This window comes from Dermacentor variabilis, chromosome 2, assembly GCF_050947875.1.
Source record: "Dermacentor variabilis isolate Ectoservices chromosome 2, ASM5094787v1, whole genome shotgun sequence".
Classification (NCBI taxonomy): domain Eukaryota; kingdom Metazoa; phylum Arthropoda; class Arachnida; order Ixodida; family Ixodidae; genus Dermacentor; species Dermacentor variabilis.
Window position 1 is genome coordinate 42,003,571 of NC_134569.1, and position 14,187 is coordinate 42,017,757.

General features: G+C 47.8%; 1 non-coding gene across 1 annotated transcript; it reads left to right on the top strand.

The window, feature by feature from the left end:
* Positions 1-13,508: 13,508 nt before the first annotated feature.
* Positions 13,509-13,581, top strand: TRNAT-AGU (transfer RNA threonine (anticodon AGU)). Its single transcript has one exon. It is a non-coding gene; the product is annotated as a tRNA-Thr (tRNA).
* Positions 13,582-14,187: the final 606 nt, after the last annotated feature.

Here is a 14,187-nt window from a genome sequence, read left to right on the forward strand (position 1 = left end):
ATCTGCCTTTTCGGTAGCCATTTCATGCTTGCATATACTTTCGATCACGGGAGAGCCACCATTTCTTTTTTCTTGTTGCTGTATAACTGTAAAACGATGACGAACTTCCTTCCGGCCGATTATAACATACAATCAACCGGAAATATTTTCAGAGCACTGAAGCCGCAAGAAAAGGCTTCACTTCATTGCGACTTCACCATAACACTCGATTTTTTGTGAGCAATAAACGTACTTGGGGAAGTCTCTATATAGTAACGGCGGCTTCACTGAGTGCGATGAATTTTTTTTTTAGATCCGGTGCACCGAGTACATTTGCGGTTATGAGTATACACTTCCCAAATGGTTTTGTAGGCACTGTAGCACTAATACGTCCGTAGGTCACCTGTGGATTGCAGTCTGACAGTGAAAGTGACTCTGATCGATGCATTAGTTCAGACTAGTGGTGCTGCTCTCTGGGCAACAAAACCTTCCTAACGGCTTGGTATCCAGCAAAAAGTTATTCATCGCCTTATTAATATGCAGGATATTTGCATTAAGTGCCGTTTTAAAATGATGGCAGGTGGTGGTTATATAATAGCCTGAAAAGAAAAAAAAAAACGTAGTGGTCAAATGCTGTCACGCTTATCACTTATGGTGAATCCTACCGTAAACAGAGTTATACTAAACGGAAGAACGGCAAAACCTGAGCTTATATGCACGCCGACGGGAGGCCGTATTGAGTAGATTGAGTGGAATCCACGTGGAAGGCATACATGACGCCATTTAGCGGTGCATCGCTCCGAGTCGGCGCGTCTATTGAATGAAAACAAAAAGGAAAGCTAGACAAGCACTGTGTTTTCAAGAAAGAAAAGACAACAAAAAAGAAAAGAAAGGCTGAGGGAAAGAGGGAGAGAGAGGTCTGGTGGTGGTCGCTGACCTTTGTTCTTGAATCGCAGTAATCGCGAATTCCTAAAGCGAAGGGCACATTTCCTAGGCGTACGGATGGAAGCGAAAAGATCGAGCTGACTTACTATGCAGAAAGTTCTTGAACAAATTTTCTTTTCCTCTCATGACGTGCGGCAAACTAATTGTGTCTCTACTAGCGTTAATTTTGTTTTCTTGTCCTGAACTAAATAAATTTTGAGCAAGGACAGGCTCTACTACAATAAGTATAAGATCTGGGCTCGCAAGATAAGAGGTGTAATGCTGTTTTCTTTGCCATTGGTTTAATGAAAGTGTCATCAGCAGTGCCTTCATTGGAGATGTTAAGGGACTGCTTTTCACAGGAATGCCGCAATGGGCTCACACGTGCGTGTTACTTGTATTTCTCCCTCTTTCAGCAATGAAACAATATTGGTTGGCCGCTAGTCAACGACCATCCTGTCCTGTATACAGGCTAACTAGAACGGGAAAAACTTTGTAACGTCCGAGTTTCGAGATGTGGTTGCACAAAGCACGCCATAAACTCATCTCAAGCCCAAACAGCCGCGTGACTCTCACGGGAAGCGCCGATATATAACCATTATCGAGGCAATGAGAAGAATAAAACATAAGTAGGGTATCCTCATTGGAAGGTTTACAATCTAGATAATCATACATGAGATGACTTTCTGAATGGAATTATGTAGTTTAACGTGCCGAAACCACGATTTGATTATGAGGCACGCCGTAGTAGGGGACACCGAAATAATATTGACCACCAGGGCATCTCTAACCTGCCGCCACTGCACGGGGCACGGGCGCTTGTGCATTTCGCCCCTATAGAAATGCGGCTGCCGGGATTCGACATCGTGCTTATCAGCCGAACACCGTGGCCGCTACGCCACGGCGATGGGTGAGGCGACCACTAGACGCATAACACAATGAGAAGCGGACGCGTGTGTCCATGTGTGTCGACTCGACACGTACACGGCTCGGTATTTGAGGGTTGAGAGCATAAAATCTCGAAATATTTTTTGCACTTACAGCGCCGTTTATGGAGTCACTAAATGCATTAAGTGAACCACAGCTCAACTTCGTGTAGCACAGAGTTATTTGCGTTAACCCACACACACAAACACACACTCACAACCGTGCGTGTGTGCATGCAGAATTTAGTTATCGCTTGTAAAACAAGCGGAATAATTGAGTCGGCATTTGTGGGTGCGCGAGCCCTCGGTTTTTATTATTCCTTTATTGCACCTAATTCTCGCCACTCATCTTTATCCGTGCGTAAGCCACTGAGCTCGTTGTACGTTTTCCTGCTCACAGCAAAGGCAGCTGCCGCAATGCCACTGTTAAGGCGAACACATTCCAGAGCTACCACACAGAATTGAGACGGATTGTACGTACCGTGCGCAGGATTTGTAGCCTACAACGCGCAATATATTTAAAAACTGTCAATGATGCATAAATACAAGGCGGCAGGGTGTGAAGAACACCCAGAAACGGTCCATCTTTAAAGTCTTTTATTAATGACCGTGGATATTAAACTACATGTTACCATGGTATGCGCCCCTATCAACAATAAAAAAAATATGTCAACAGAGAGTTACATCGCTTGTGCGGGCTTCGCTCGACACAATGGGGGACAGTATGTTTACTTCAGTTACAGAATATGCAAAAGAATATCTATTAAGACACGCATGTGCTTCCAGGTAGTCAGTTGTTCTTTCTGACAGCACAGAGCTCTGTGCATTATTGAAATTTATGCAGTAGAACACGTCGTGGGGCTAGGCGGTTCATAGCTTTTCAAAAGCTGAAGCGCCAACAGTAACAGCATACCAATGAAGAAACAACAATGACAGGACAAGGCGCTTCCTGCAATTATTGTTTCTTCGTTGCTGTGCTGTCTCTGTTGGTGCTTCGTCTTTTGAAAAAAAAAAAAGATATTTATGTGCATCTCTCCACCCCAGCATTTACTAGGTGGCATAGAATAGCGCGATGTGCACCGTCTGCTGACTGGTGGCATTTGGAAAGCCCAGTAGCGCTACTTTGACATGCCATGCAGTGTTCTCACCACACACCCGATGACGGCGATGACTGCAGCGTGCAGAAAACAGGTGACGCAAAATGCGACGCGTGTGCCCCCACGCGGTGTGGTGTGTCAACCGTTAGCAGCGGCCAAGACGGCATAGCATTCGCCATAGGATGCATTGCTGTCTCCTGTAATATTTAATTTCAGGTTGCGGTAATCACCGTTAGCTCTACCTTTAAACGCGAAATATTCCTACACCTTTTTTTAAGATGGTAATTTAGCTTCGCGTTTCTAGGTTTGCTAAGCTAGATCACTTAGAAGAAAGACAATTATCACAGCGAACTATTTTGGAATGCCGACCTCATAAGACATCGAAACAGAGGGCGACTAAAGCACTGCTACAGTTTTTAAGGACTACAAACCTGCACAGGTGTGTGTAGCCTCAATTGGTGTTCGGTGTGTTGCAAGTGCGCCTATGCTGCGACAGTCCACGGCGATAATGACCGGCTGTCGTCTTATGTCTGTGCTCCATCACTCCCTCCTCCTCCCTCTCTCCTCCTCAATTTCTCCCTTACTCTCTCTCTCTCTCTCTACTTTTCTATCTTTCTCCCTCTCCCTTTCATCAGTGTAGAGCAGCGAACCGGATTTCTCCTTCTGGCTAACCACCCTGTCTTTTTCCTTTCTTCCCTATCTCTATCTCTATCTCAGACCTTGTTGAACCAAATATTCCCAAGCTGTTATTCCGGTAACGCTGGTTGTCTTATCTGACTCGCGGGCTTCGGTACAATCAATTTTTCTGTTACTTGCACCTTTCTGTCGCAACACGCTTATATATAAGCACCGCTCATTGCAGCACGGCCTCTCCGTTAGCGGCCGTTTGTGCCCACACTTCGGCGCGGCTAGAGACGCGCCAGCTCACGCTAAGGACGTGAACAGGTTGGAAAGAGTGGGACGTGCCTCGCTTCAGCCTCGCGTGGCGCACCAGTGTGGACACCGCGAAGGCATCGCTCGCTGATTTGCATCCTGCTTGCGCTAAACAGGAAGCTAACGCCGGCGGCCGGCCTCAGCCAGCGCTGCGACGCTCAGCGACCACCGGCTTGATGCACTGCTCGCAGGAATGCCCGCCTGTGTGGCGTACAACGGGCCCAATGCGCCAGCTGACCGAGCGAGGCTCATCTCCGTGAACGTTCTTCGTGTTTGTGTGCGTTCCTGCGCCGCCCGGCGACTCGCGCCGGCAGTGCCAGCCCCTCGGCATCTGTCTGGGGCTTCTTCAGCGCCCTTCACCGGGACATGGCGGCTTTTTCTCACGGTCGTATACAAGGGCAGCTGCGTTGCAACTAATGTCGGCTTATCACCAAGTGCGTCTCTGAGAGGACCGTAAGGAATGTTACTCGACCCGTCTACGCGAAGCTGTCGCATGGTTGGCTAGTAACAATTTCGGCGGCAGCGGGAAAGATGGTGGACGAGACAGACACACTGTGTGAACCGTGTCTAGCAGCATTTACAGCAGCCACATTGCCCTTTCAAGTCAACGATGCTTCACGGTGCGGTTGCTTTGTCGATCGCTAGTGAGACTTGAAATGAATGCTACGAATTTCTAACATAATGCGCGCATGCTGCAGGAGGCTTGCCGGCGGTGCTCTACAATCTCTAGAATATGCCAAACGAAAGAAAAAGAAAATGACTGCGCTTAGAAAAACCTAATTTTACGCTATAGCATCATGCTTCAAAACAGATAATCATCCCTTCTGTTCATTTTTCTTCCTCTTCGCGCTCGTTTATTTGGTTCACTATGTGCTGTGGCAGCCAACAGGCACTTGCCGTAGTTTAGTTTGTTGCCCTCGCTTTCTCTCAGATGAACAGCAATAAAGGTGCAGTGCCGCATTGACGTGGACACAGGTAACAACAACACAGGTGCTTGTTATTTCACGACATGCCGTGAAACAAACACAGAACACACGTTATTTTAAAGCTAATCTATATACATAACCCTTGGTTGTCTATGGATTACACTTGCGAGGTAATTATTACATACAAACATTCTCACAGCATGTTGAAACGACATTGCGTACATGATATTTGGGGATAATGTGTACAATTTCCAGCATCGGAAGAGCTGTACGGGACAGGGCCTGTTGAGTGCTGAGTGTAGTCGACAGTAAAGTTACCTCGTAGCACGCGTTGGAAGCGGTAGCTGTAGTCGGAAGAAGCCTCGGCTGGAGTACGCGATACACAGCCTCGAGATATAAATGCCCGGACGGTTCTGTGCCGAAGACTGCTCTCCACAGCGCATCTGTTCAGAGCGACTCCATACTTCCTCCAGGAGATCGCTGGAACCCGCTCCTGGCCTGTCTATGGCCATATGTAGTTGTTGTTGATGTCGCCGTTAAACATGCGAGCCATACGTTGTCTCCCAATTTCCGATTTCTTTTTTTTAACACGTTAGCTTTAGGAATGCCAAAATGGGAAAAATCTATGCGTCAGTGTGTGAAGCCGGTCATGTGGTATAGGAAGAAAGGGGAATGGTGAGCTGAGAAAAGTATATATATATATATATATATATATATATATATATATATAGCAGACCACTGACGATGGTTTACTCTGCTCCGGACCACTGCCAGTTGTACTTCGCGCCTCCAAGAGGCAGGAGGTTGAGCTCCTCTACAACACTTTGCAATGTGGTGAACGCGGTTTAAATCTTGAATCCATAACTTCAAAAGGTGGGACGTAATTCCCTCGCATTTCTCGCAAATTTACCGGTAAACCGCTGCATAAACGATAAGAAATAAAAGAAAGAGGTCATAAACGAGCCCATAGTATGTTCTCTGCATCACAGAAATGACATCGTCTTGGCTGTCTTGGTCTCGTTTCCTGCTAGGTTCAGTTCCCTAGCGGTGTCATGCGACTTACCCCTGGAGTAATGCTTGAAAGGAAATGTGTGAAGCGAATGGGAAATGTGCCGAATTACCACTGAAGAAAAAAACTAACCCAGTTTTTCGGGAGAACCATAGGTGGCACGAGCACAATCTATAGTCGACTCGTAGTACTTAAACACATGCAAAGGAAACCTTCTATCAGTGCCTGCACCTGCTTTTTGTTCTTTAGTCTGTCAGTTGAACAGTGCGTAGCATTCTCCTGACAGCTGCGTCAAACTCTTAAAGTTGTTGCGGCCTTTATTAAGTTCATACTGCCCACTATAACTTTGGTGGCTGTAAGCCACCGGGCCCCCAATGGTGTGGTACAATATCTCTATTTGTTTCCTTCCAGATCGATGTTAGGAAAACGGGGTTAACTTATGCCTGTATTATTTTCCACGTTCTACCTAGATGCCACATAGATGGTGTCGTGCCACCTTTTTTTTTTTTTTAGTCCTGGGGCAGCACTATACTTTTTTTATTTCTGCCATGCGAGTAGGAGCGTGATGACAAACGTAATCGGAATAAAGGGGCTGGAGCGGTTCTCGGATGAAGCACTTTCTTAATTATTTTTTTAATTTTTTATTATTATATAAATATTTCTTTTGCTCGAAGCGGAAGGATTCGAGACAGGCCTTAGTCAATATCCAAGGGAAAGCTAAATGTTTGATGGTTTTTGTGAATACTTCCGAGCGAAATTCCGCTTACTGAGAGATCCCCGGACACTCTCTTCCGTACATTAAAGGAGAGAGAGACAAGCAGAAGAAAGGAGAAAGGCAGTGAGTTTAACCAGAGGAGAATATCCAGTTTGTTACCCTACGCTGGGGAGAGGGGGAGGCAGAGTGACAAAAAGTAGAGAGAGAGAGAGAGAGAGAGAGAGAGAGAGAGAGAGAGAGAGAGAGAGAGAGAGAGAGAGAGAGAGAGAGGAGCACACATGCTCAATCACGGTCGGTCACTGTCACCGCATACGACCCTCTACCTTTCTCCCTCCTACCCTCTCTCTCTTTTAATGCCATCACCGCCACCCTGCTGGCGCTGAGCCGTGCTCCCGCATGGGTTGCAGAAAATAGTGCTAGCCTTTTATCCTTCCCCACAAGAACCACTTCTCTCTCTGTCACCGCGCACAGCACAACATCACTTGCAGCACTATAAACATCAGATCAGGCAACAGTCACTTGTCCAAGTCTAATGTCCTTAAAAACTGCAAATCTTCCCTCGAGCCACGAGCGCCAGCAGGTCCCGAAAGAAAATGCAATTGTTTTCTTTGTACGTTTTAAAATATGCTGCACAGATGTACACTTAGAGAACACTCCGTCGGAATGCGTTACCATAGGCGATCCCATACATATAATGCCGTACATTAAATGAACCATAAAAGGCTGACACCAGTGTGTTCCTAGGGCAGAGCATGTGAGAACACTTCTAACAGACGTGCTTATGTTCTTCTGGAACGAACCAGGAGAGGCTTCTTTCTTTTTTCTTTACGCCATCGCCGAGTAGTAATAAGTCCAGTGGGTGGCTACGCCGATGGCTTTGTAATTGCAGGCTTCTTTTTTGCTCTCTCTTTCATTTATATGGCCACGTAACGCACATTAAAGGTTAGGCTGCGAAAACGAGCATTTCCGTTGCTTTTTTTTTTATCCCCATAGTTTCACCTTCAGCCCCCTGTTTCCGCACGGGGCGACATTTTACTGCCACAGGTATCGGAACAGGTGTACAATCGTAAGCACCGTCCGTCTCCAAGCCAGCGCAGACAGAAAACCGGCTTCGAAGTTCTGGAGAGGAGGAGAGAGAGAGCGACAAACGTTGGTGCCCGGCGACGGGGGGAGAGCCGACCACAACGCGTCATAGCACGGCGCGGCCGCCGCTGGATGATCGTTCTTGTGGCGTGCCGCTCTCCTCGGTTGCCTGGCCTCGGCGGATCGAGCGGCTGCCGCCGGTGCTGCGCGCACACAGCCCAGGGCATTGATTTGCTCCGGCAGGCTGATGATCGACTCCTTGCCTTTCTGCGGTGTTTTGCACTCCCTCCCCCCACCGCAACCGCTCTGTTTCTTGTTTTTCTCGCGTCTACTGTGTATATCGCGCTTTGTGTACTCTGTTAAGACTTCTTTCTTTATTATTATTACTTCTCCCTGGTCGTTCTTCACGCGTGCTTGCTTGCATGCGCTTGCTGTTGCGTAGGCAAATCGACGCGCTATACGTAGCACGCAGCCACATGCAAAAGGCGGCCAGTCGTCCGCGCACTCCTTCTCTGCAGAGCGTGCGTGTGATACCCCCTGTTCATATTAAACTTTTAAATTGAGCTATTTCGACTCGGCCGAGTTCTGTGTGTCAGCCGCGCGTGTGTGTGGCGTGCGCTGCGAGTTCGGCACGTGTGGTGTCCCCGCGGCATAACAATGGGGTGGGGGGTGGGGGATAGAACATAATAGCGCTTCGTGCAATGCGTCAATCGCTTAGATGCATTCATATTTTTTGTCTGCTAAGCGACGAGCGCCAGCAGGTCTCAAAAAGAAAGCAATTGTTTTCTTTGTACGTTTTAAAAATGTGCTGCACACATGTACACTTAGAGGACACTCCGTCAGGATACGTTACTGTAGGTGAACGGTGAGCCAGATCGTAGCAAGGCAAGACGTCAATATGCAAATACGTCCTCTTTTTCCACCTTGCTCTACCTTCTCCCGTCCCTCCCGGCAATTTTTGCGAGAGTTGAAGCGAGGAAGTGTCGGGCTGGGATTATTATCGTGCATGCTATGCATGTTTCGGCCGCCGGCCTCGCGACACCTGCACGATCATGAGGCGATAGACACCGGGAATGATTTCTGAAGTTAAAAACGAGCCGTATAAATGGGCATTCAGGACCACACCATCGTCACAAAGACAAGAAGGTTCCGCAGATGCTCGGGCGGGCGAGAGTAAAGGGTAGAGATCTGTCGTCCTAGTTTGTCGATGCAGGCCGCCCTATTTGAGCTGCGGGACGCGCCGGCGGGCAAGATAGATGGCGGCGGACACGCGCGCGCTGTGTACACGCCGCTTGCTCGCTCGCGCGCGCGCCCCTTCGGTGGCGTGGGGCAATCGAATAGTGTTTGGGCTGCGCGCTCCGAGTCGTCCGTGCTCGCCGCCACAGCCGCAGACAATAATGGGTACTCCATCCTCACCTGGCCGGAGCGCTAACATGATGAATCGAGCCGCTTATCCAGCCGGCTGCTCTCCAAACGGAAACGCCTTTGCTGCCAGTCGGCCATCGCAAAGACGCGGGGGCGGCCGAGGCGGCGAAGAACTTTTCTCTCCCCCCCCACTGCCCCTCGAAGGGGGCGAACTAATGGCAGCCGCCGGCGGCCACACAAAGCCCCCCGCGAAGACGATCGGCCAGCGCTGAGTAGCAGCGGCGGAGAGAAGCGCGGCCATTCCTAACAATGGGGCGTGATCGGCCGCGGCGGTTTGGCGGAGAAGTGGGAGGAGAAGGCGCTGTGGCCGGGCAGACGTCTGCCAAGACCCGTACGCGCTTTGGCCGCCGCGAAAGAGGTCTGGACGTAACGAATGCCGTCGCGTCGACCCATCCGACGTTGGGGCTCTGCCGGCCGCCACGGATGCTGCCACCCGTTCGCCTGCGCGGTTGGTCTGAAACTCATTCTGTCTTCAAACGACGGGAGTTAGGAGGAGGAATAGTGGCGCGAGGAAGAAGTGGGATCCGCAGCTTTGTGGCAGCGCAGCAGCGGCTAGGAGCGGGAGACAGAGACGGATCTGGCCACGTTCAAAACGTCATTGTTCGATATCCCTTCGACGGAAAGGCGCTCTTTTCGCGAATGAAGTAAAATGGTTGCGTGGAGGTGGTGAAAAAAAGAAATGGCGCGGAAGCGAGAGGGATAAATGAGCGGCGCTTGATTCTGCGCTGGGATCAGGAAAGAATAAAACGTTTGTGATCAGAAAATCACGTCACTTGCGGGCGAGTTCGACAGTGACGGCGTGTGAGCTGCTCCACACGCCGAATTTGAATGCAACTGCACGCGGCGGTGAAGTTGTAGAAACTTGGCTGATGGGAGACTGCGCCATACAGCTCTGTGTTAGTTCATGGTTTTTGTCATGGAGACCGTGAAATAAACCTCTCATGCGCGTGATATAAATGAGCGTCGGGCTCATGGGGTGCATCGAGTACACCGGCACCTATACTTTCTCTCAGCTTTCCGACGTTTTATGTGAGACTTGAAACTTCACTTCACAAATATAACTCATGTTCCCAATCTGGCGAAGCTCAGCGTGTCAACGCGAAGAGGTGGTGAGCAAGCGTAGCCCGGTTAGCTCTTGTGCGAAAATCACAAGTTATGTGCGGAAAAGCAATTCCGTGAGTCACAGATTCTTTCAACAGAACTCTTTGTTGGCCTAGTTTGTATTTGCTGAAGGACATAGTTTCCCGCAAATTAAGACAGACCCAAAAGGAAGAAGCATAGACTACGCTCGGGAGTCACCAGTACTCTGTCATGTGATGGACGACGCGACTGCACGTCTTCATCTTCATTTACGCTAAGCAAAAAGTACCTTTCTCAAAATGCGCTATGCGAAGTCGTTCACTAATCAGACGAATTTGTCTCGGCAATTACGAACGCAGTATACTGCACAGGCGGTTACTGTGCGGCTTCGAATATAGTGCATATGCTTCTTCCTTTCGTGTGCGTCTTAATCCGTGGCAAAGTATGGCCGTCCCTAAGATTGTTCTCAAAGCATTGCACTGCCACGCGCTTAAAGTTATCGCTTCACTTTGTGCACGCTTACAAGTGAAGCTTGACAGAGCCAATTTGAGATGAATGGGAGAAGTACTCGTTCTATGGTGGTCACAAAATAAGTGGACGATGATGGCGATTGTCGTTTAATTCAAGTCTCGACAGTAGTTTGAAGCAAAAACAAATAACCTGCGGTCCGTAGGACGGATTCAAAGAGTGCGCAACATGTCTCGCGCGAAAGAAAAAATAAAGACATACCTGCGAAATATATACTTATTAGCAATTCCGTGTTTTGCGTTGATGATGAGAATTTCTCTTACGAATGCTCAAGATAAGCCTCTCGCTTCAAGCGACTCATTGTAGATTTGTCAAGTATTGCATCATCCTATTTCTTCAAAGAAATATTGGCCTGCGACGACAAAGTTTTGCGAAAGCTCTTCCCCTATATAAAATATCACTAAAAATTTGAACATGTACCGGGAGATTGGCACGGTAAACTTAACTATACCACGAACATAATTGCCAAATTGCGGCTGGTTAATAAGTCAATTCTGTGCATTCGCAAATACGGTTCTGCAGTTTTCTGGGGGTTTTAACGCGGAAGCACTGTACGCCCCATTGCGCGAAAGTCCGGAGTCATCGCTGTCGCCACCGAGCAATCGTACCGGAAATAGCCGACGGCGCAACGAGAAAAACACGTAAAAAATTCTCGGATTGACGTCAAATTTCTCAGGGCGCTTCCTGCAAACAAAGCAAATCAATGGATCTGAAAAAAAACATTGCCAAATTTCGGTCTGGATGGGAGTCGAACCCGGGTCACCGGGGCACACTTCCCCGACGCCATTGTGCCTTCCCGGTTCTGGATGACTAAAGGTGGACCTAGTGCGTGCGTCATTGCACGCGTGACGTCGATAAGTGTGGCCTAGTTGGTGCGTCATTGATCATGTGACGGCGCAGCCAACGGGATAGAGGTGGCACCAGGTCATGAACGTCTTTTATAAAATTGGTATGTAAAATCAAAAGCGTTAATGACTAATTCAATGCTGCTGAGCAGTCCATCGAGTTATGAACTCCTCCGGGGCAAGCGAGTGCGTTGAGACGCTTGGCGCGTTTTGATTTGGTCTTACCGAGGCGCAGTTAGAACGGAGGCGAGAGCTTGCGCTGACGAGGAACGCGTGGGAAAAAAAGAAGAAACACTTTACCAGAGGGACTATACATTGCTTTCGCTTTCCTACACGTAAGCAGTCATGTGTGCCGTATTTTTTTTTCTTTAAGAGTATACGGCTTTTCAGAAGCATTCATTCAATTAGTATAAAAGAGGAAAGATGATTCTGTGTCACAGCGCGGTCTCTAGTAACCCGCTCACAGCTTTCTTAGTATTTATCATTGACTGGAACGAAAATTTATTTCCGAACTCAGCCGGGTGGCTTCTCCTCCTCTTCCTTGAGTAGGTACGAGACACGATATCCGTTTTTTTTTTCTGCTCTCAACACGCTACTCGAAGGAGACTTTGGCTTATTCATGTCTTGAGCCTGTCTATCGAAAATTTAGAGCATCGCGGAAGAGAAGACTGAGGCAAAGTGAGCGGACAAATTGAGATATCAGTTATAAATGGTGCCGGAGAGCGACTTGTCTAAAGCGGCCATCTATAATTCAGTTCGGGGCAGGTGGAGAGATGGGACAAGCGCCGATTCTCAGCGTTTATTAATGGACGCCGCCGGAGCGAAGACTCCTCGAGTGAGCAGCGGTGCACTGTTCTTGGTGGCACCAAGATCTGACAGCGATTTAATATAAATTTCGCCACAGGCGCTGACGAGTGGTTTCTCGGTCGTGTTATTCCGTGTCGTGATGCCATAAATCGTGTTAATCTTCCTTTTTTTTTCTTTCTTTATCTCTCTTTCTCTCTGCAATCGCGTAGAAAGTTCTCGCACGAAGAAAGACAAATGTCAGTATGTGGTGCCAGTGCTTGAAGAAAGATTATCAATATGAAATTAGGCTACGTCACGTGAATAATTAGTGTCTATACAATCCTAAGGAACGCCCTTTCATGTGTATGCTCGGCGCAAGCCGCCTTGCTTATTGGCCAATCAACATTTCTGGATCTGGACAAAGGCGCGGAGAAACGTAGATGAAACATACAAACTTCTAACCCCGAGCATTTCCACAGTAAGGTAGAATTTAAGGTTACAAGGTTGAAAAACGAGGAAATTTGAGATCTTGGAAACGTTCGCAAGTTATTTATAATGTATATTACGATTCGATGGTGGCGGAAAGTGATAGCGTCGGTTCTTTTCTTTTTCTCTTTTTCATTGTCCAAACATTATTCTACTTGCTCACATTGTGAGCACGCGCCCCGTCATGCGCAAGAGTGCTCGCTTCCTTAAAGAAACATATAAAGTTCCAGCTCCGCGTCTTGTATTCCCGGCATTAACAGCCAAGGCGCGATTACAACGCTGTCAAAAGGTAAAATGTCGCCCGAGAGTACTTTTAATGGGCCGTATAACGAAAATAAAAAACCCTGCAACTTATATAATGCACAAATGAATATTATATCGTGGTCTGCAGATAGTAAGGTGGCGACTTACAACCGGAAATGTTGCTGTTATGTCAAGACTAAGTACTTCCCGTCTGCGTATGTGAGCACGCGCGTGCGTGCGTGCGTGCGTGGGCGAGCGTTTATGAAAGAGGGATGTGGAGCAGAGACTTCGCGATTATACGTGCAACTATCTTGCCATAAATACGATACTGAACGTTTTCTTCCTGAATATCGTAAGAAGCCAACAAACACTGACACCAAGGACAGCATAGGGGAAAAAACTTGGGCTTAATAAATGAAATAAGGAAACGATAAATTAATGGAAATTAAAGTGGATGAAAAAACAACTTGCCGCAGGTGGGAACAGAACCCACAACCTCGACACGCTATCGTTAGGAAACGGCGCCACGGTAGCTCAACTGGTAGAGCATCGCACGAGTAATGCGAAGGTTGTGGGTTCGGTTCCCACTTGCGGCAAGTTGTTTTTTCATCCACTTTAATTTCCATTAATTTATCGTTTCCTTATTTCATTTATTAAGCCCAAGTTTTTTCCCCTATGCTGTCCTTGGTGCCAGTGTTTGTTGACTTCTTATGATATGACTAATAAAAATCGGGCCCCTCGGTTAACCCCCTTTCTTCTCGTTTCTTCCTGAATAGTTATTTACCATTCAATAAAACAAGAAAAAGAATGGGAAGGAAAAGAAAGAAAGAACTCAGTATCCTTCCACTCAGTGAAAAAGGATCACCAGCGGAGCTGTGTATGTGGGCACCTTAATGGCGAACTGTACCTGTGCCGGGGATCGGCCCGGCATTTTCGGTATCGGCCCGCGTATTGGGAGCTTTGTGTCTACACACGGACGCGATCCTGCGGGAACTAGGCCTTAATAGCTTCGGTGTAAAAATGAGAACAGAAAGAAAAGAACAAAAACGAAACACACACACACACACACACACACAAACACACACACACACACACACACACACACACACACACACACACACACACACACACACACACACACACACCTGAAGGTTTTGCCTGTAAAGCGTGCTCTGCCTCACAAATTATTAAACTGAGGGGAA